Source organism: Sturnus vulgaris, chromosome 2, assembly GCF_052056855.1.
Source record: "Sturnus vulgaris isolate bStuVul1 chromosome 2, bStuVul1.hap1, whole genome shotgun sequence".
In the NCBI taxonomy this organism is placed as follows: Eukaryota; Metazoa; Chordata; class Aves; order Passeriformes; family Sturnidae; genus Sturnus; species Sturnus vulgaris.
The window spans coordinates 18,515,856-18,538,387 of record NC_142244.1 but is presented as its reverse complement, the minus strand read 5'-3'; the positions used below and the strand labels follow the sequence as shown (position 1 = coordinate 18,538,387).

General features: G+C 38.0%; 1 long non-coding RNA gene across 1 annotated transcript in view; it reads right to left on the bottom strand.

Moving 5' to 3' along the window:
• The window catches only part of LOC148224642 (uncharacterized), a 435,112-nt gene that overhangs the window by 89,067 nt on the left and 323,513 nt on the right, over positions 1–22,532 (bottom strand). The window contains exons 4-5 of the long non-coding RNA XR_015800733.1: positions 11,321–11,428; positions 9,395–9,587 (exon numbers count right to left, since the gene is read on the bottom strand). This is a non-coding gene — a long non-coding RNA (uncharacterized LOC148224642). The remainder of the gene's footprint in view (positions 1–9,394; positions 9,588–11,320; positions 11,429–22,532) is intronic.

Sequence of the window (22,532 nt, the reverse complement as noted above, 5' to 3'; positions counted from 1 at the left end):
TAATGAGAAATAAGTCTTCATGAATAACTGAATTCTTGCTGGTCTTGCACTGTTTTAAATGAATGACAGGTGATTAATCACTGTGATGAATTTCCTTCCTTGTTATTTTTCATTTACACATCAACAGCTGGATGTTTTCATTTTTGGAAAGCAGAAATGGGGGTGCCACTCAGGATTCCTTAGTCTTTGCCATAGATTTTTAATTGTTGTTTTTAAAAGCAAGACTTATCTTCAAAGGAAAAAAACACACCTGAACATAAAACTTGAAGGCCTCTCTTTTCCATATGAATGGTTGTTCACTGAAGCCAAGGGACAGATATTTTGGCAGATCTGGTTTTGGCAGATTCTAATCCATTCAGTGATCACTAATTCATCCTAGTCTGTATTCTTATTTTTTGCATGATAAATTAACTTTCCTTTTTTCTGAAGGCACCTGGGTTTTACTCCAGCTAACATACATGTCTGTGTTTTATGTGGCAACGTGCTCATGTTGGCAACAGAAACTCCTAGGATTGGCTTTACAAATTCCATAAGGAATGAGCCTGAAGGGAGTCAGAGCCACAGACCTGGGGGCACTCCCTAATCTGGCTGCAGGTCTCAGTAAAGAGCAGGGGAGAGCTCAGTATTGTAAAAACACTGAACAAAGATTTTTGATATGGAAGAGTAGGTCTCAAGCTCAGAAAAGCTGCACCCGTTCAAAATATAATTCTAGCTAAATTAAATACCCCAAATGCAGGAAAGAAATCTGTAGGACATGATGGAAAAAAGACCAAGTGAAGGGGAAATCCAGGTCCCTTCTCAACCTTGAGCTGATTTTTATCTTTAGAGGAAAGAAAAGTTCTTTAAGCTTAACATACAAATGCTCTGTGCAGGCTAAGTGTAAATAAGATGCAATGCTTCTTTGGAGGTTGTTATACACAGCAGCCATGCACCCAGCACTTCTGAATTAATTGAGTTAAACCTTATTGGCATTCTTAATCACATCAATGCTCGTTTCCATCTTCTCAAATAGCAACTCTGAAAAAGTTTTCAGAAAAAAAAAAATTGCTCTTTGATAATGCAATAGAAACCAGAAAGGACCCTGGGTATTGGAAAGGGTAAAAGCCTGTCTCTAATTATTTGTAAACTGATGACAAAGTGAAAAGTGGAAGATTTGTTTCAACCAGATGTTTGTTCTAGAGCTGTTCAACCATCAGAAAAAGAATGTCTCCTGAATATTTACCAAACGAGGATTGATGAAAGAGCATCAAAGCTGCATTAAACATTTTAATTAATACCACCTCTGCTAAGGAAGAATCTCAGAGCTTGCAAAAGGACTGCCAAAGATTCATATTTTGATCACAGGCACACACATTGGGGAAGGGTTGTATGTGAGCTGGAAAAATGCTGGTTTATAGCTATCAGGGAATTCATGGCTTTCATAGAGAAAAGGTTTAGAGAGCAACTAAATTATAATTCAAGTGTTGGGACAAAAAGTGTGCATCAGAAACACAACCTAAAGAGTGATCCAGGGCTGACATTCAGGAAAACATCAAATATCTCCAAAGTCTTATGAACAGGGTGCTCCTTTTAGGTCACTAAAACCACCTGTCAGCTCTGCAGGGGAAAGCTGTGCTTCAGTTCCATGAAAACAAAGGCTTAGTGGGGTGAAATGTTTTAAGTTTATCACTGTTTGCAGTTCATGGGTAACACAGAGAGGTTTGGGGGATGTGGGACAATCTTCAAACCAGAAAAGAAAAGAAATCCCCTGACAGACCTGATTCAAAAGCCAGTTGTAACAAACAGAATATGCAGCACATATCTTAGAAACAACTGTAAGAAAAGCTAATGTTAGAAGCACATGCTAGGAGCTAAAATAAATAGGAAAGAAAGTTCAAAATATAGAATTTTAGAACCTTTTCATTCTTAACTCTCCTCTCAAATGATATAATGGGATGTGGATATGTACAACCTATCAGTAATAGAAACATTAAGGCTACAAAATTTTTATTTTAAAATCCTGTTAACTTAATTTACCCTAAATCTGTGCTGTTGCACAGAAAAGTAAGGCTACTTCTCCTTTTAATGAGGAAATCTCCCAATGGTATTAATAAACAAAATCAACCAAAAACCTACAAAATTTTGATCCTTCTAGTCTGATGGATTGAAATCTATTTGGCAAGATGAGGGAAACCCATTGGTGATCACAAAGCCTCTTGACTTCACACTGTTCCTCTCAGCAGCTCTGTTGGAATAATAGCATCACTATTTGCTCCTGCACCCAGATCTTATCAGATAAATTAAAACAAATCAAAAGTCCGAAGATTGGATTTTCTCAGTTAGAGAGCCACAAAGAAATAATCTTAATAAATATTTCGTGGCAGTTGTTCTATGTATCTTCTTTTTTAATTATTAATGGCACATGGCAAACCATCTCTTAGGGTCCAGCAATAGCTGGTGTTAAGCTTGAGAAGGAAACAAACATTTCTGAGAAGGCCAAAAGTCTGGAAGAGTTATTGCTTCCCCTAAAAATCTGAACTAGCTTCTGTGGGGGAATGATTTCCTGAGGATTGGACAGGAATGAGTGACTACTGCAGTTCCTGAAATAAAACCCATTCTTCCAGCTTTGGGACAGACTCTGTGCCCACTTTTCAGGAATTTAAAACCAGGACAGCCTTGTAACTGCAGTTCTCAGGGAGCTGCTGGAATGCTTCATTTGCCCTGGGTGGAAGGCACAGCCCAGACACTGCAGCAGCAAAGATCAAATTCCAGGGACTGCAGCCTGATGTGCATTGCAATTCTGAATTTAGTCACTGGAATCACCTACGTGGGTTTTGCTTTGAATGCAAATGAACTTTTGAATGTAATCTTAAAGTGGTGCCCGGGGTACACAGGAGAAAGTCAAACAGCCTGAGCACATCGTTCATGGGCAATCACAAATTCTTTTGCTTCACTATCTTTTCTTTGTATTTAATTTCTTACCAAGAACTGTGCATTATGCTCTAAACTTTCTGATTTAACTGTCAGTAAGAGTCTCCTTCCATTTATTCATAGAGTGGCATCCAACATAATTAGAGAAGAAAACGACCATAAGCACCTGACATGCTGGTAAAGGCAAGCTGATAGAACTGAGGGCTGTAAAGTCTGGGTGAATATTGAGAGCATTTGTGATGGCAGGACAGTATTTTTACATTTATTGTGAGGGGCTTGCTTGCCACACTGAGCACACGTGTGCAGGGTGATGCAGTGTGCTGGGGAAGTCAGGGATTTTATATTCATTTGTTCATTTATTGCTCATTCTGCAGCTGCTGCTGGGTGACACTTGCTCTATCTCTTTGCTGTACACACTGCATTGAAGGCACTCTTAGTGACAGGTGAGGTTTTTTAAATAACTTTAAGTTTCTCTTCACCTACAAATACAGGGCCTGGCTTGTGAGCAAGAAAATAGAGCGTTCCACAGTTTGGTGCTTTCAGCTTTTTGTTGATACAATTTTTAAAATTATATCCCAAATTTTCCTTATGATGAAGCATCCTTCCCTTCAAGGGAAAGATAGAAAAACAGCTTTACTGCTAGAAGGTGCCAACTGTCCACCTGGATTCAGTTTTTCACACTGCTTGGAAACACAGCTTTTAAGTTAACTTGGTCCTTTCTCTATTTGGAATGTGTCCAGCAACCAAGAGTTCACATAAAAATGATCCAAACATCTCCATTCTTTGCTCCTTGCCTGAGCACAGCAGGTTCCAGGCATGCCCACACAGTGACCCACAGCTCCCTGGAGGGGAGCTTTGCAGAACCTCATCAAAGCACAAGCTACCAAAAAGCTGGAACTATTCTCTTAGGGTGGCTGTAGCACTTCTGTTGGAAGAGTTAGATCTGCAGAAAAATAAACTAGATTTATATTTAAGGCTCTATAGTGGAGCTAACACTAAAAGTAGCTACTGCAAATCTTTGGGCGGTGAAAGAAGGAGACCTGGAGGAATTTAGATAGCAGCATAAAAACTGCAGAAGTAAATATTCAAAGAATCTGAAAAATACCTTAAATGTTTTGCATTTTGCCTGAAAGTTTCCCATCTAAATATTTTAGTTACCTGGAATTTTTTTTGCCCATTAGACAGCATATTTTACTTTGGTGTTTATATACAGGAATGGAAAGGATGGGTCAGGTAGACTAGGGGGTCAAGAAATGGACACAATCTCACTTATTTTTCATATTAAATACTCCCAGTCTACTAGTTTGCTTACTGACTCTACCAAAGCTCTGAAGTATTAAAAAAATCCAGTATAATTGAAGTTAAGGGCTTGCATAATCCTTTTTCTAAAGATGTAAGATATAGCTATGAACATGCTGCTCACTTGTAATACCTGCTGTGATCTGCAGTCCAGCTGCAGCTTGTCAACAGGATAAACACAAGACATTCTCATGTATCTATTTGTGCATGACAGCTGTGAAAAGGAGATTATAAACCCCCACTTCGCCACCAGCCTCACGGAAGGGAAGCTTTAAATGACACAGGAAAGATAAAGCTAAAAAGAGGATTTTGTCACAAGGAAATAGCCTGCACCAACATCACACCTCTGTCTGATTTCTTATAAATATGTTTATTACCTCAAAAGTTTTAAAAAGGCCTGACATTTTTATGGTTTCAGGTTCATTGCCCAGATTAAGCCTAATCTCCCTCCAGTATTATATTTAAAGTGGGATTTGTGGCTTTGGCTGCATGACTCCTATTGAAGTTAATGGGAGCCAGTAGGCCAAATCCTCACATGCTATTTTATGATTCTCCCTATGTGTGTTTAACTCTTCTAAACAAATAAACCTGAGCCTAATAGTTAAATAAACAAAATCCACTTTCTATATCAACTGATGAATTAGGTTTCCAGTACCACCTGATGAGATTTAGAAGACTGCTGGAACAAAATCAGTTTAAAAACTCCAACCCTTATTTTATGACAATATAACTGCAATGGCTCTCAACGAATAAAGGAATTCCCCTGACCTACAAGCTCATTGCAGCTGGTTTGAATATGTGTAAGTTGGTGTTTTGGTGGGTTTGTAGGTTGGTTTTTTTGGTTTGGGTTTGGGGGTTTTTTTGTGTGTGTGTGTTTGTGGTTTGGTTTTTTTGGGACTTTTTTTTTCCTAAGAAATGACCAGATTTTTCAAGTTGCATGTTTCTTTTCTAAGCATATTTTAATTCTGACCAAAAATACCATTAAATATTCAGGCTGCAATTTCTACAGGAACAAGATGAAATTTGAAAACCTCTATTCCCTGCTAAATACAGAGCTGAAATGGCTTTATGAGTAGGTGAAAGACAACATTTCTGACCTCCTATGTAAATAAAGGTGCCACACCTCAGTTGCCCAAGCTGGGAACAGGTTGCCCATAGAAGTTGTGGTTGCCTCATCCCTAGAAAATTTCAAGGACAGGTTGGATGAGGCCCTGAACAACCTGACCTAGGGGGTGGCACCTCTACCCAATAGGAGAGATGATCTGGATTTGTAGGATTGCAGGAAACCTTGCAACACCTTGAAACAAACCCCAAATGAGTTCACGCTGGAAATGAGGACTCTTTAATGAAGGAGACTCAAAGACATGGATTGAGTTTCTCTGTCATGTCAATAATTTTGACAACAGAGAAGCAGCTGGCAGGGTCTGCAGATCTGGAGGAGTACCTGTTTGTATTGGGAGAGAAAATGCCAGGTACAGGGCTACCTAAGGCAAATTGCACACAATATTTTTCCAGGGCTCAGATATTTATCCCTGAGTGAGGAGTGGTGCAGCAGCTCACAGGAATATGTGAAAATAAGTGTCTTGATAGATTCAGTTTTGTCCATATTATGATAGTTTATTATAATTTTATGTATGTTATGTATTTTCCATTCTTCTTCTCAACGTGATGCCCAGGCCACTCTGAATGATTTGTGTTGAATTGGTATCAATGTGTACTGTGTGTGATCACTGCACTGCCTCAGGGAATAAAGGTGTAAAGTGCTGGTTAACATTCCTTCAAACATTTTTCATTGCTTCTTTACCGTGATAATCTTTCCTGACCCCCCACACTAATTTCATTTTAGAATCTTCCTGAAGGGAATAGCTGGAGGTGTGAAATAGCTGGAGGAGGATAATGTGACACCTTATTATGAAGTAGCAGTGTGAATGTTGTCAGCTTGGGCCCTGGTTTTAAAAAGGAATACAACAATATACAGGAGCTGCATTTTGAACAGATGGACCTAGTCATACATACAGCACAAAACCCAGTCAGATTTAATATATATGATCCTCCTCCAACTCTAGGCATAATGTTACTGTTACCAGTGCCATTTTCATCCTACTGCTCTGGTAGGCACAAATATTTGCAGCACAGATAAGTGAACACCCATCCCAAACACAAACTAGATTTTTATCACATGGAGTTGATTCCAAAATGTTCACAACCTATGAATGAGATGAGAAAGGTACAGGAGAAGTGCAGCCAGACAAGTGCAAAGAAACACAAAGAGACTATTGATCAGTCTGACCAAAGAGCTGATGGTTGATGTACCCACAGCCTGTGTGCTCATTTCCCCCTGCACAACTGATAAACTGCTGTTCATCAATTGTAGCACAAAACCACAGCAAGGGCAGCTCTCCTTAATGGCTGAATATTTCTGAATGAACACTTTAAACTTCCACCATCAATACCCAGAGACCTGGAGACCATCTAAGGACCTTTGCATTAGGCACTTGGCATAGCTGTGTTACTTTTCCATGAGAAGAAGCTGAATTCAACAAGATAAAGCTGAAAATTGGTTAACAGCAGTGATGTCAGCACATGCTTGAAAGAAAACCACCATTCCATCTGCTTCCCTTCTTCCCTCTGTCCCTTTCAAGTTGTTTCCCCCTCCTCTTTTTGTTTTTTTTGCCCCACACATCATTCTGTTTTATTATTAATGTTCCTACGTGTAGCACACAAGCATTTTTAAGATGTTGAACAGTCTTTTAGGGTCAGCCCTAAGTATGATCCATTTGAGGATCACCTTCTGAATAAACCACACAATCATGGAACAGATAAGGTTGGAAAAGACCTCTAAAATGCTCAAGTCCAACCATTAATGCTTCACTGCCAAGTCCACCACATCTCTCTGTTCATCAGTTTCCTAATTTTCCTTCCCTAACTCCTAACACTGTTTAAAAAAATGGTCTGGTGAACCTAACCCCCATCCTTTACTTCACATTTTGGAGCAGGAAATCATTGCCAATGGCTGGGCTCATTGCTGCTGCATCATCGTACATAAACATAGATGTTTGTGTTTTCTTTTTCAGAGAAATAACATCTGACAAAGTTTGAAAGTTAAAGAATTAACTAACTAGAAAATTTACCTGAAGTCTTGTGGGAGGTAAAAAAAAAAAAGCACAAATATGGAATAGTTAAAAGGCAATCCAGAGAGAGACTGATATATCTGATTAAGACTTCATGAAAACCAACACAGACAGTGAGCTGAATAATAAAGTATTCAGAAGGAAAGTGCTCAAACAAATTATTTTTGCTTAGGGAAACAGGGACATGCTATGAGATACAAAGTCAGAAAAATCCTGGCATAAATATAGGAAGCAATTAGATAGTGACAGATATATTCTTGCCATTATAAGTACAGTGGGTAAGTTACTTCTGAACCCAAATCATCTGTGTAGCCTCCACTCTTTTCTGAATGATGAATTATACATAAATCAAGTTTTAGGGTACTGTACTAGTCTATGACACATGCTCTAACAAATACCTCTTACACTGAGGAAGAAAAAGTCAATAATCAATGGAATTTAAGGAAACTTCTGCAGTTCTGGTGCTGGTACAAAGTAGATACATACTGACTTCAGCAGGGCTGCACCAGAAGGTGCAACCCATTCATGGCCAGAGTTTCAGAGTAAGTTGCCTTCAAAGAAATTGCCATTTCATGTGACCTAAGCTTGAGCTTCCTCTCCAAAACACAAAAGGTCTGAACAGTAGAAAATTCTTCCTTCATCTGCCTCAATTTGCTTTCTCCATATAACTCCTTGTTCTCTGAACAGAACCCAAATCCTCACATTACTTGAACAATGAAGTATTTCTTTCAAACACTGGGACAAAGGAATATTAAAAAACCAATGACGCACACACAATTATAAAACTCAACCTGTTGAGTGGAAAAAGCCATTCACATTGAATGTGGGAGATATTTATAGAACTGCAGCTGAAGTCTAATTTTTAATATGAACCATCTCCTATTTCACAATTGAAACTATGTGGAGAGATGTTCCAGTTATGCCACTGATAGAGCCACACTAGTAACTAGCCATGATAAGGTAAAGCTGAAGTAACCACATACTTCTGCAACCAGAAAACCTATGCCTGGGAGACAGCCCAGAATCCTGTTTTTACAGAAATTAAATATCTATTGTGGAAAAGTTAGGAAAAAAACCATCAAACAGGACTTTCCAGTAACAAACCACAGTGCTTTAACTATTGGAGGGCCATGGGAATGATTTATGGCTGTCACCTGGTTGCAGAGCCTGAAGATGCTGCCCAACATCTCCCCTCCTACTGCTCTGTGCTCCCATTCTCATAGAGGGCAAGACCCAGTGGAAATTTCAGGACAGCCTCATAAAGAAGAGGTTAAAAATCTACTGCACAGTTGGCATTAACCTGTGTCAGAGGAAGAAAGGCTCTCTGCATCTCATTTTGGTCAAAGTTGGACAGTCAGCACCCCTTTTTACCCATTGTTCACCTACTTCATTCACCATTTACATAGACTGCAAGCACCACGGGCTCATGATTTTATTTTAATTAGCACAGTGGGCCCTGATCTAGGGAGTATGAGCAAGTGGGATATCAACGACCTTGTAATGCTGCCATTCAGAAAGGTCTCTGTGCTGCCAATCTGGGAGCCCTGGGGTAATTTTTCTCCCTGCCAAGTGGAGCAGTAACCTTTACCCACCCAGACCAGTTCCACCAGAGAGTTCCACTCACAGCATGGGAGCTTTGCTTCTGCACAGCTCCTCACCCCACCAGCCCAGGCCAGGACCCAAGCTCAGATGGAGGCTCCAGGTGGGGCTGGTTTGGGAAAGCAGTGCCTCCAGAGCAGTGATCTCACAGCCCTGATCATTTTTAACACTCACTCCCTCCATGGCACTGCCTTCCTCCTGCTGCCATGCTGCCAGCATCTCAGTCCCATAGCTGGGACTGCATTCCACTTATTAGCACTCTAAGGAAACCACCTCCTGTAATTTAGTACATCCATCATCTGGTTGTATTCCAGCTTTTTCTTCCCTTTCCCTTGCAAACACAATCTAAGCTACATGCAGTATTCAGAAAGGAGAAGACAGGGGGTCATGCAAAGCAGTCGTCTGTGCTGCTTTAAGCACTGCTGTTCCCAAATGTTTTGAAAAAGCAAACTCACCAGAATCACTAATTGGCTGAAAATCAAGAGGGATTTCTCCTGGTTGTTCTTTAAAGCAGTATCTCTGTGTTGTTTCAACTTCTTTACTTTCAGCTGTGCTGGGGAAGAAAGGATCTTGATCTGTCCAGAGGTTTATTCAAAATACCAAACTATGGCTGACAGCAGGGATGATCCTTTTCAAGCTGATGAGTTGCTATTAGGAATAAAAATAATATTAGAAAAATACTCAAAATCACTACAAACAGAGCAAATGTTGTGCTATTAGAGAAATAATTTTGTGCAAGCATGGAAATGATATATGTACTGTTTGAATACCACACTGAACTCACCCCCAAATTCAGTAAAATTATTTGATTTCTGTCAGTCCCTTACCTTATTCATATTCATTTCAGTGAACCCTTGATTAAGCAGAAATCTAATAGGATTCTAATTTTTTATAACTTCAAACATATTTTGGCACCACCAACAGAATCTCTCTACTGAGAGTCTCAAGTACTTCTGTGACTTGAACTTGATTAATGCCATAACTTTGACAGCTGGAGGCAAGCAGGCTCCACTATCCCCACCAGGGACAGCAAAATGTTACAGCTCCACAAATGCCCTTTCAAAACAGCCAAATTTTAAGCCACCAGCAAATTTGTCATTACTATTTAAGAAGACTGAGGAATGAGAATTCTCCCCAGATGCAGGCAGGGAAAATCTTGGGATACTCAGAGTCCTGATAATGGCAGAACTCATGGATGCCTCTGAGCAAACCATTCAGTTTGTTTTTTATTTGGGTTTTTTGTTTGTTTGTTGTTTTTCTTTTCTTTTTAGCAAATAAAACTGATTTTGTGCCATACTGTGCCATTTTTAATAAGGTGATAAGTCTTTGGAGCAACTGATCTTTTGCCAGTAGGGATTACTGTAATATGAAATATTAAGGAGGACATAATGCTAAAAGGTCCAGTTGGACACTACATTTTTTCAACAGGGAAAGATTTTAGTAGTTTTCAGAGTAGCACAGTAGAGGTCTAAACCTTCTGTGACAATTCTCTTTGCTCAGTATTTCTTTTAAAGTAAATCCAAGCAGGCACATATTTTTAAAAACTTCTAAGAGGGGGTTTTACAACATAAAAAGTTGTAAAAAAAATTTCATTGTAACTATGCCTTTATAAATTTGAAATCCAGTCATGGAAGAGTAATGGAAAGATGCAAGTAAGGCACCAAAAATAATGTCTTTTTCTTCTACCTCTCTATTAGAGTTACTCCTTTTTACTTAACACCTATATATTTCTAAACCCTGACACTTCACATGCCTAGACATTGAGATGCACTCATGAATCATGAACAGATTCCCTTTAAGCAGGTTTTTTTTTCTTTTTCTGAGGTATCTAAGAGAATAGACACTTTCCCAACCATTGCTACCTTTATCACCTATTTTGCTAATGATGCCTCAGACATCAAAATATCAATATTGAAGTGATTAGAACAACTGGTACTGTAGTTTAAAACAGAATGGAAAACATCTGAGTAGGAAGATAAAGTGATACTTGGCACAGCTGAGGAAAGAAATACACTGAAAGTAGTGAAGTATTAAAAAGAAAAATACCCTGTGCTGGTTCTCTCAGCCAGGTGCAATGTCTTAAGTGACACCAATGCTGCAAATACCTTTGTCTTTATCTAACACAAAATGTGAGTGGCTTTGTTTTTCCTCAAAGCTTTTCTGTTTTTACTTCAGCTTAAAGAAAAACAAAAGAAAAAAAAAATAACGTAATCAAATGTATTTCTACTCTTTATATTAATTACCCATTAAAATTTCATTTTCAGACATCTTAGGGGCAGGAAAGTTCACTTGATCATCCAATTTGATCTCCCATTTCCAAAAAGCATGTAATTAAAGAGTAATCAGTCTCTGACTAGTGCATTTTCCAGAAAGGCACTTACCCCTGAAGAAATCCAGAGATGCTGCTACTCAGTATAAAGACATTTACTCCTTCCAGAAGACCCTCTGACAACTTTTCTCTGTACTGTCTTCAACTGTCCAACAGACTCCTAAAATTAGACACAAATTTCATTTGTGCTTCCTAACAAGATTTTGGCATGACCCAAATGAGTGTTTTTTGTGTTGCTATCTAAATATTGCACATTCCCTTTCTGCTGCAGCCCATCCTCCTTTTTCCTGAGTGTATCCATGTTTGCAACTGGCCACGTTTCCAGTCATATAAAATTCTAAGAAAGTATTTTATATTACTGGAACCATTCTACTGGGTGATCCATACAGCTCTGTAAGACTTCTGACACGTCTCTCCTTTCAATAAATATTCTCTATTGTCAAGCACTTTAAGGTCAGCCAATTCTGCAGTTCTTTCGAAATTATTTTTATTCCAATGTGAAATCTAAGTGAAGTAACTGTAGGGTGTTATTTTTCTTAGTCAGATGCATCATCCAATCAACAAATAAAATTATGTTTATCTCCCAAGGCCAATTTTCACAAAGCCACTTGAACTATCATGAGATGAAAACAAGCTAAAAGTGAATAATGTCATTCTCTGACAACCAAGTGGAGGCTGCAGGTGGAAAAGAGCTGCAGTTTGATCTGCATTACTGGACCAGGCTGATGACAAACTGGAGGGAGGCCTTAGAGGAGAACTGGATTTTTTGGCAGAATATTAATGCATAGGAGTGTGTTTACATGGACTTAAAGGGAGCTACAGCTCCAGTTGTCCAGAAAAACAGCTGGAAAAAGCAGCTGGAAGACTGAAGGAACCAACACATTCCATAGTGACTGCCTAAAAAATGCACCAATGTCATGGCAACTGCTGCTGCCCATGGTATTCAAATCTGGAGTCAGAACAGGAATACAGGAAAAATTGACAGCTAGAAGTGTATAATGGTTGGGATTAATTAAACTCAGGATTTAATGTGCATCCCCTGACATATTAGAAGCTTTGTTGCACATACTTGAGGAATAATAATATGTGTGAGGTTTCTTGAAGAGATTTTATAGAATAGGCTTTACAGGGTCTTTGACACAATGGTTTGGTGAAGTAGACCGCACAGAGAATTAGCATAATCTTTTTTCCATTTGAACAAAATCCCTTCCTCAGCAGAGAGCTGCACTTTTCTATGAGTTTTTACAAAGGAGCATATTTATCAGACTATTACACTATATTAACAATGACTTAAAACAATTTTGAAGGAGATAGCACTGAAAACATATCAATTAAAGCTTCTGAAGACATTCTATCCCAGGCCACTTATTCTCCTTTGAGTCATTGAATTGCTCTGCAATTTTCCTCAGTGGAGTTAAACATTCAACACCAGGGAGCAAAATCTGGTGCTGCTTGTTTAGTCTGTGGTGTGGAGCATGGTTTTTTGTGTGTAATCTAAAAATTAGAACCCCTTATCCCAGAATGATCAATTCTCATGTCGCCTGTGCTAAATATTTGAACTTCAGTAAGTGACCTCACAACTGCTTGAGGATTAACAGTCATCACATTCTAGTTCATCCCATGAAATGTTTAGATTTTGACAGACCAGTAAAAAATACTTATCTGCATACATTTATTTGCTATTTAGGAATCTTTATAAGCTTCAATTTAGCAGCATTTTTTCTGTGCATTATTTTTAACAACTGGGCATCAACACAACTCCAAAAACAAGTGCTGTTGCTTTGCATTGAGTTTAAGCTATAAACATTACACAGTAGAAATATTAATAAATAAGCCTATCAAAGTTAAAATTCTGCCTCCTACCATTAACTATTTTAGTAGATATTAAATAAGCAAAGCATAAAAGTGTATATTTTTAAGTTTTAATTCTGAAAGTTCCATTTGTTGGCTACCTTTACTAAAGAATATATTTAAACAGCACTCAAAGCTACTAATGGTTATCAAGTCGTGAGGATGATATATATGATCTATATATGAATATATGTATATGCATGTGTAGTAATAAAATTGCAGACTGCAATAACTTATTGTTAATGTAAATCCAGTCCAAATTTAGCATCTACACAAAAAATATTAGACTAAAACCATCAGAATTGAATCTTATCCCCCTTTATTGAAAATAGGTTTATGTCTCCTTATTTGTTTTGTGGCTCAGCCTTTAATGGAGAAGAATTATTTATGCAAGTCACAGAATCTCACAAACCTTTCCATCTTGATGAAGACTTGGTGTAGACAAAAAAAATAATATTCCTTGGTATTACTAGCTTACACCAGAATTAGGTTTGATTTTTACATTACACAAGTTTGCACATTCCAGTCCTGATTTAAGACTGTTAAGTGTTGATTTGAGGTAATTCCAGGGAAATGCCCACCTAGCCCCGTGGAAATGAAGTTCATCACTGTTCTCAGTGATCCTTCAGTGAATGAGAGAAACAAAGCAAACAAATATCAAAATTAATATTAGTTTCTACACTTAAACAGAAAAAAAACAGATGAATATATTTTAAAGGAGTAATCAGTGACTAAGTAGCAATCTTACAGGAAAGATCTGCAGGTTCCAAATGGGACATGAATCAACAGTGTCAGGACAAGAGATAGCAGGAGGAATAAACCCAGCCTACAAAACAAACCCACAGCACAATCCTTTCCACTTGGTCAGACCCCACTGCATGAAGGATGTGGGCCAAGGGGACAGCAAGAACAAGAGAAAAATCTGATTTGACACTGAGGTTTTGTTGGGCATGAGAGGACAGTGCTGCAGCTTTAAAGTGCTGGAAAGCTGCTGCAAAATTCTCTGTGTCCATGGCAATGGGACCAACAGTAATGAGCTTAGGCTGCATTAAAAGATTCAGGTGAGCCAGGATGATAAATTTGCTAATGATGGGATAATGAAGCCCAGTGGAATAGATTGCCCAGGGAGGCAGTGGGACTCTGGTATTAGACAGATATCTATCAGGAGCTGGACAGGCACTGGGCCAGGAGGGGGATTAGATGTCCCCTTGCTGTCCTTTTGCTCAGGGCTGTGCTGACAAATCTCCAGGGCAGCACATGGCAAGCTGAGTGTGGCTGTAAATACCTGGCACCAACCTCGGTCTCAAGTGCTCACTCCAGGCCCAGAATGCATTTTGATTTCTGATTAAGCAACCTTTAAATTCCAGAGCTTCAATGGGAGGAAGGGGGATTAAAGCCTTTGTACAGTATTTCATCTGCCAGGGAGAGGTCCCATCAATTCTAAATTCATCATGATGCAAATGGGAATGGAAGCACTGAGTTTTTGGGTTTTTTTTGTTGATGACCTATCACTGCACCACAGTGCCTGTGCTGTGTGTTCCCTCAGTGGAATGAAGGCTCAGAACAGTGAGTCATGTTTGGAGTAAAGAAAAGGAGCACAACCAGAGAAGTCATTAAAGGCTATTTTGAAAAAAAAAAAACAAAAAAGAATAATTAATGGTGTTTTTCCAGTGTTTCATTATTTCAGCCACTAAAGTTATGGTTGGAAAAAAAAATTCCACATTGAGAAACATATATTTTGGAAACTCTTTTCTGTCTGATGGACCCTGAAGGAAGACCACTGTTCTGTTGTGTAAAAGCAAGGTTGTTTTATAGTTTAAACTCTACAGAGTTTTTCTAACTGTGGTTCAGCTTCTGGAAATGCATGGCACTAAATCTCTGACCACGTGAGAACACTGTAAGTAGGTACACACAGCAAATGACTTATGGGGAAAAAAGATAAGTTAATAATTTTGAAATATGTTTGCAATTGGTATTACCTATAATGTCCTGAACTCTTATTTTTATTTAATTGGAATTTGTAGGAATGTAGCTATTTTTAAACTATCATATGCTCATTATATTTCAAATACTATAATCCAGTTATGCTATCTTAGTGTTTCACCAGTTTTCACTGCAATTAAATTTAGCATTTAGAGTCATTAAAGAAAGAACATTCTCTCCTTGTAAACAAATTTGCTTTTGAATTTGACCTTTGACTATGTTTTGCAAAATGTTTCACTTTATGATTGTCTGCAAACCATTTAGTGAAGCTGAATATTTGAAACTCCCTGTTTGAACTGTTCGACTGGTCACCCAATCCACCTGGATGTTTCTCCTGCATGAGTTTCTGTTTTGTGAAGATAAAATTTTTAGACTGAGAAGGATGAGGGAGAATCACAGGACTTTCGATTTTCTCAGTAAGAATGCAGGCTGGGAAAGGAATGTTTCAGATGAAACAGCCATAAGTTTCATTGTGATATAAGAAATGTCTTCATAGATTTGGGCACGTGTGTTGTTCCCAGGTTTAAAATCCCAGATTGGCAATGTGTCACTTTGCCATTTCCCAGAATACCACAGTGATTTTTCAGTGATTTAATTATCACTTAATTGCACTTGGTCTGTAAACCTCTACAAAACTTCCTGTCAATATACCTGTTAGCTTGTTAGGTAAGTAAAAATGTCATATTCCAAGGGAAACAAACATTAAATTGTTAACTTTCCTTCTGACTGATTCTCTTAAAACCATTCCACTCTCCCCAGCTGTGCTGTGACTCAGATTCAATAAAACAGACAATTCATATTCACTAAGATGCTTCCTGAATTTAGTTGAATGTGACTACAAGAGGAGACTTTACAGGACAGGAACAACCTTCTGCTCTTTTGGGCAAAGAGCCCAAAATATAAAGGTGGGGTTTTTTTAAAGCTGTTAAAATAAATGTTGCAATTCAAATAATTTATCACTGGATTTCCCTGATTTCCTCAGGTTCCTGTTCTGCCTCCTGTGGGTTGGACACATGATTTTGTCACTTCCAGGCAGCACCTGGCTCAGGAATTTCAGTGGGACAACACCTTTGGCACTTGCAAGGTGAGGCAGCAGGAGTGAAGTCTCATCTGCTTTTCTGTCTTTGTAGGAGAGTGAAAAGGGGAAGATGTGAAATCCATCTTCAGAGGACACCCCAGCAGCATTTCCAAACAGAATTATTTGGGATAATCAGCATTTTCTTTTTTTCTTAATTAAGAAGGAGCAGGGGCATGTGGGGAAGCAAGCAATCCAAAGCATTTCTTCTGAAATCTTTTGATTCAGGCCCTATTTGCTGTCATGCAAATGTCAATTTAGTGTGTAAATACAGCATGGAAAATAATAGCCATTAACATCATATTTGAAAGGAAAAGTCACTGAGGGTCATGAGATGCTGAGCATATACTGGGTCAGAGAGACATTTTTGAAATTGTGTCTCTACTCCAACATGGTTTTGTAGATTTTAACCCATTGACTCATCTTTGTGGTGAAACTTGCCAATTAAACTCTGAATATTCATATTAAACATGAATGAGCTTTCACATTCAATTAGTCCCTAATACGAATTCCCCCAATTAGCATTTCATAAATGGCAAAGTGTTTGTTTCTATTCTTTGGGTACCTGGTCTTGCAGGGAGAGGTAAAACACATAAGATTATTGAAAATCACACTTAGTTGAGAACCCAGAAGAATCAGAGATTATTATCATTTTACATTAGCCTTGGTTCTAGAGGTTAAATTCTGGACTTGAGATATTTTTTTTCTGAAAAAAAAAGAGCCACTGCAAGAACTTAAGGGGTAAATTCAGCCTGAAAATGAAGACAAATTTCCTGACAAGAGAGGCAACAGAAGAGTTTCCTCAATAAGGTTTGCAGGCCAAGATTAGATTTCAGGATGAGAAGAATTTTACAGCTCTTGGAAACAAAGGAGGTGAAAGTAGATCAGCCAAGATCAGAGATCTCAATCACCAATTATATATAATTTACTGAATTTGTACCATCTTGATTTTTGTGCCATGCCTACATGTATATTGCTCATCCATGACAGAAACAGAAATCTCAGATGCTTGTGGTTCCTGATCCTAATTATTTATTACCTTGTAACCAACTGCAGCCTTTCACAAACACCAATTTCTCTTAAGCATAAAGAGAAATAAAGCAAGAAAGCAAGGTTCATACCAATGTAAGGTACAGAATGAGGATGTTTGGTATGAAAAGATGTCACATACTGTAAAAATACTCTTGTTATGGCTAAAATACTGAGAGATTCCAACAGAGGGTGAACACATCAGAAAGAATTCTGATTGTCTCAGTGTTTATGTTACCAGGTCATCCAGATTAACAACTCAGGGGAAAAGCATTGATTTATTTAATTATCCCACTATTAGACTAACTGAAAATATTACCATCAGTGATGAGTAAGAAACTCTGGTTCTCATAGCTTATCTCCATTTCTTTAGAGCAATACACAAACTGTTGGATTCATGTCCTCCAGTAAAAATACAGTCTCCTGATGTTTTACTTGACTTTTAAACACTATTTTTAATCTTACTGCAATAAAGGAATGCTGGTAATAACAAATAAAACCCTAAAAGAGAGAGCTAATGATAAAATTTTGCCTGACTAAAGCCTAGATCAAACTGAAAGACCAACATTCTTCTAATGGAACTGAGCTGATCTTGTGACTTAAGGCTCTTAAATCAGAATATAAGACACCTGTGCCATTACCCATAGTTCTGGATAATGCTTTCCAAATTTCAATTTTTTCATTGTTATGTCTTACCTTTGCATTATTATATTGTGGTCTTTTTAAATGTTCCACTATATCAGTACTTCTGCTTTTGTAAAGAATATTCCTGGGTTTTTTTCTCCTGAAGGCAGACAAGTAAAATGCCTAGAAAAGATTATTAAGAGGGAGGAAAGATCTCATATTGTAACAGAAAATTCCCCCCCTGTAATAACCATCTAATCTGCAACTTACACATGAAGTTTTCCTATTTTTTTCAGTACAAAACTCATCTGTGCTTTTTTCAGATGTGATCAATACAAGTATTTTGCAAAATAATTCTATAGCTGCTCTTTCTCCTCCAGTTCACACTAAACTGATAGAGAAAACTTTGTAATCTTTTAAATACCTCTCTTCAAATCTGGAGAAATAAAAAAAAAAAAAAAAAAAAAAAGCCTACCAGATTAGAATGAGTGGGAAAGTGGAAACATTCCTGGAAAAAAATGAAAGGAAGGAAATGCAGGATATATCTTACAGCTGTGTACATGCTTTGTGTACATTTTTATGTCTGAGAAATGCAAAATTTCGCTTCCTTGCTTGGGGAAAATTAAGTTTACTTCAATTTGTGTCTAACTGCAAGATAATAGCCTCCAAAACAGCCACCACGAATTTCTAAAGCTGCAAGTCAACTAGTGCTGAACTTTGAAGCCAGTAAGTATGTTTTAATGTGCCAATGAATTCAGAGTCTTCATCTAGGAAAGGAAAAGAAAGGAAAAAAATACCAAACAAAGGAGACTCATAATGCTTTGCACATTGTAATACCAAGAGTGATAATGCACATCTAGCCAAACCCACTGACTCAGTGGATTTTCTGTTACATAAAGAGTCGAAATCAAGCCCAGTGCCATTTAAAATTCTCTATCTGTAGCTTTAAATGCAAGCTGTGGTCTTGCAGCAGAAATTAATTGGATGAGGTACTTAGTGTAGCTAATGCAGGAAGTCAGACTTAATAACCAGCGTGCTCCTGCCTGCCCTTAAAATCTATGAAATGTCAAACAAATACTTTAGCAGGAGATCTACTATAGATGACATTCCCAGGAGAAAAATCTGGCCTTTGATTTTATGGATCTATCAATACCTTAAGAGAAAGGTCTTTAAGAGATGGCTCCGGTCAAACTAAAGGAAATCTCTGATGTGTGAAAGGTAAAGGTCAAATGACACTTAATAAAAATTTCAACACTGGAAAGTGAGGAAATTAACTTTGTTTTATTACTGGCTTCCTACTATCCAAAAGAAGAGCTGGATTCTCTGTGCTGAGTCTGTGCCTTTGCTTTAGGAGCTGTGACCACAAACCCTCCATTTTCTGGGCTGGACACCCCACTAAGGCAACACAACCTTTGTGCTCTGCAGCAAAAAAGAATTTTATTTCCAATGTCCCAAACGTTTAACATTGAGCCCAATTAACCACATTTGAGCATTTAATCCAGGAAGATGAGATGGATGGATTTGTACTTTGTGTGCCAAATGTAAGGATGCTGGAGAAGCATCCACTGTGCACTCTTTGCTTCACTTCTCAAAATTCATCTCTGTTTTTAATTCAGCTCTCTGACTTTCTGCTGTTGAACAGCACAGGACTCTTCTGTGTAGAGATAATTCAAAAGAAAAAGGTGAAATTAAACAATGCTTTTTTTCTAAGTATAATTTTGCAAGAAAGGCTTGGAGGAAGTAATGGAGGGCCCACAAAATGCCCACAAATCCATCCATGCCCAAATCCTGAAATAAATCCTTTGCTCAAGGACTAAAATAAAGGAAAACCTCCATTCACATTCTACTTTGGGCAAGAAACTCCAAGAAAAAGGCCAAAATATCATAATAAGAAATGGAAACGACTAAAGGACTAAAAGGGCCTTAAAGTTTGGGGGTTTATATCACTGAGTTAAGGTTTAAAAATCTTTGATCTCTAAGTTTTTTTCAGAATTCTAACAAATAATAGCTGGTCTCATGAAAGGAAGCTCTGTAACATTGTTTTAATTAGTATTTAAAAGAGTTTTTATTGCTTATTTGCCTTGCACAATTTTCTTTCCTCCCTTTATAAAAATATAATTTGATATTCATCAGGATTCCATGCAGAGAAAATCAAATCCCAAGCACCAGAGCAGTTTAGTGCCACTTTTTTTTCTGGTTTCTGATGGGTACTTGAATCAGTGTTTCAGATATTAAACTCTTTAAACCTTGACCAAGCTGTGACAGAAGGAAAAGTCAGAGAAGTAGAATGTGCAAGAGGTAGAAAAGACACCTGGTGTGTCAGTCTCTTGTCTGAATCTTTACTGCATGGGCACTCAGCAGACAGAACCTGTTTATTTGCAAGATCATTAATTTAAAAAAATTAAGAATAAATTATGATCATTAAATCATAAATTTAGAAAACTGACCTCAGAGGAATTTCTGTCTTTCTTTTCAATTCATGGAAATTTCCATGCAAGAGATATCCAGCATTTCAGCATATGCAGAATGAAGAGGTTTAGGGAAAGAACAAACCTGCGTTCCTTATTGAAGTTTGAATTTGAATAAATGAAAAGAAAACAAAAAAACAAACAAACCACACCCTTTTCTTCACCACGGTAATTAATTACCCTACACATGTCTTCAGTCAATAGAGGAGCAGTAGAAAATAAGCAATGGATTTTCTGTGCTGCCAACACCAGAATATGACAGCCATGATATCCTCTGAAAAATGCCAGCAGCAGCTTTCTCTCTGCCACTGCTAACGTGGGATGTGGGTTAATGTCACACTCGGTGGGATGCTGGCTGCTTGGAGAATAATAAAATCATGTCATCTCAGCTGATCCATTAACACATACACACACGTACATCTCTGAAAAATTATAATCACATAATGAATTGCATGTTTAAAATAGTGAAGAGTAAACGTGATTATTAGAGTGTCATTGCAGGCAATAACATTTTGTAAATGTCTGGTTTGACTGCATGCGTGGATAAGCTGCTCAAATGTTTCTGGAAAATCTTAACAGAGGAAAAGGAAGGCAAAAATACTTTTTGAAGATTTTTTTTTTTTTTTAAAGAGAAATTAGAGATTTTGAAAACTCATCTTGAGAGTAGGAACATCATCTGCAAGATAAAAAAATATCTGATATCTATATACATGTGATCAGATGAAAGATAACATTTCTCAACTGAATTTTAATGTGAAAATGTACTTATTAAGTACAAAGGAAAGTCCTTGATTAAACAATGGAACATTTTACAGCTTTGCAGCCTTCAAATGCTGCCTTCATCTTTCCTAATTCCTGGCCCTTTATTTAAATGGGTGCCTCTCCTCAGTAACCCTCAGGAATGAACTGACTCACATGAGTCCAGACAATTCCTTCCACTGCTGCAGCTCTTGCACTCAGCTCAGGTAAAGGAGCTGAACACATTGATCAAGTTCAGAGATATTTAAGAGATATTTAAGAGTCCTGGACATTCCTTCCTTGCAAAACAAAGTTTCTGCCTTTTTCACTGTTAGCAGTCATATTGCATAGAGAGAGAATATAGTCCTAAACCAAAATTCAGCAGATGTTTAAGAACATTATTATCTTCCCATCAGCCAGAAAAAATGCCTGAGCACATTGGTAAAGTCCAGTTTAGAGCCAGTTCCAGCACTGCTAAAGCAGCTAAACAAAATTTCAAGTAATTCCTAAATCTAAAGCCAATGTCATGCCACACCAGTCCTGGAGGAGAACCACTTCCCTCTCACATGCAGGTCTGTGGCTCTCAGAATTATTTTCCCTCTTTGTTCCGAGTGGGAGAAGCAAATGGAAGCCCATCTGCCTCTGCAGGTGAAGGGACTGTTCAATTCTGCACCTTTTATTTGTGTTTTTGATTGTATAAGCAAAGAGCTGCAGCCAGCGACCTGTATCTTGCTATCAGCCCTCCTGAAACAAGCAGCTCACCATAAACACTCTTCAGCAGTTTGCCATAATTTCTGAAACAGAAAGAAGCAGCTTCGTTTCAAATGTGACTTTGAGCTCCAAGTGCTGATTGCTGGAAACAAGAGGTTTTGACATGAATTTAATATGGAATTGAGGTCAGCAAATAACAGAAACCCATCAGAACAGAAAGATGTGACTTCCCAGCATGACTTAACCAAAGTTTTTCAAGACTGATCTTCCTTTCATCATCCGGTGACTGAATCAGGTACAGAGCAGTGCCTTCCCTGAATAGAACAGACTGAGGCTGGTACTGAACTGTACCTTCATCTCAGGGTTCTCAAAAGACAAAAGGATCCCATTGTGTGCAGCAGTGTCCCCCAAACCAAACAAAGGCTGTCCAGCTTAGTTTTAAGAGCACACACTCCAACTGTGTGTCCTGACAGGATCATTGCCAATACTTTGTTTCTATCTCCACAGCTTAAAACATTAGGTTCTTGCTCACTGTCTTAGAAACTCTTCCAATAAACATGAGGGCATTATTCCCTTTAAGTAATTAGAGAAAAATTGCATTTACTGTGCAATAAAATGCTGGCAAACTTTCATCATCGCTGATGCAAAAACGTAACACAATCCCCCTTTCTGTAGAAAATACACATAAAGGTACACGTGTGACCACCTGAACAGCTGGAAATACAATTTACACCTTGGAAATGAAGTTGTAAAATAGGCAGCCTGTCCTTTGATTAATTACAAAA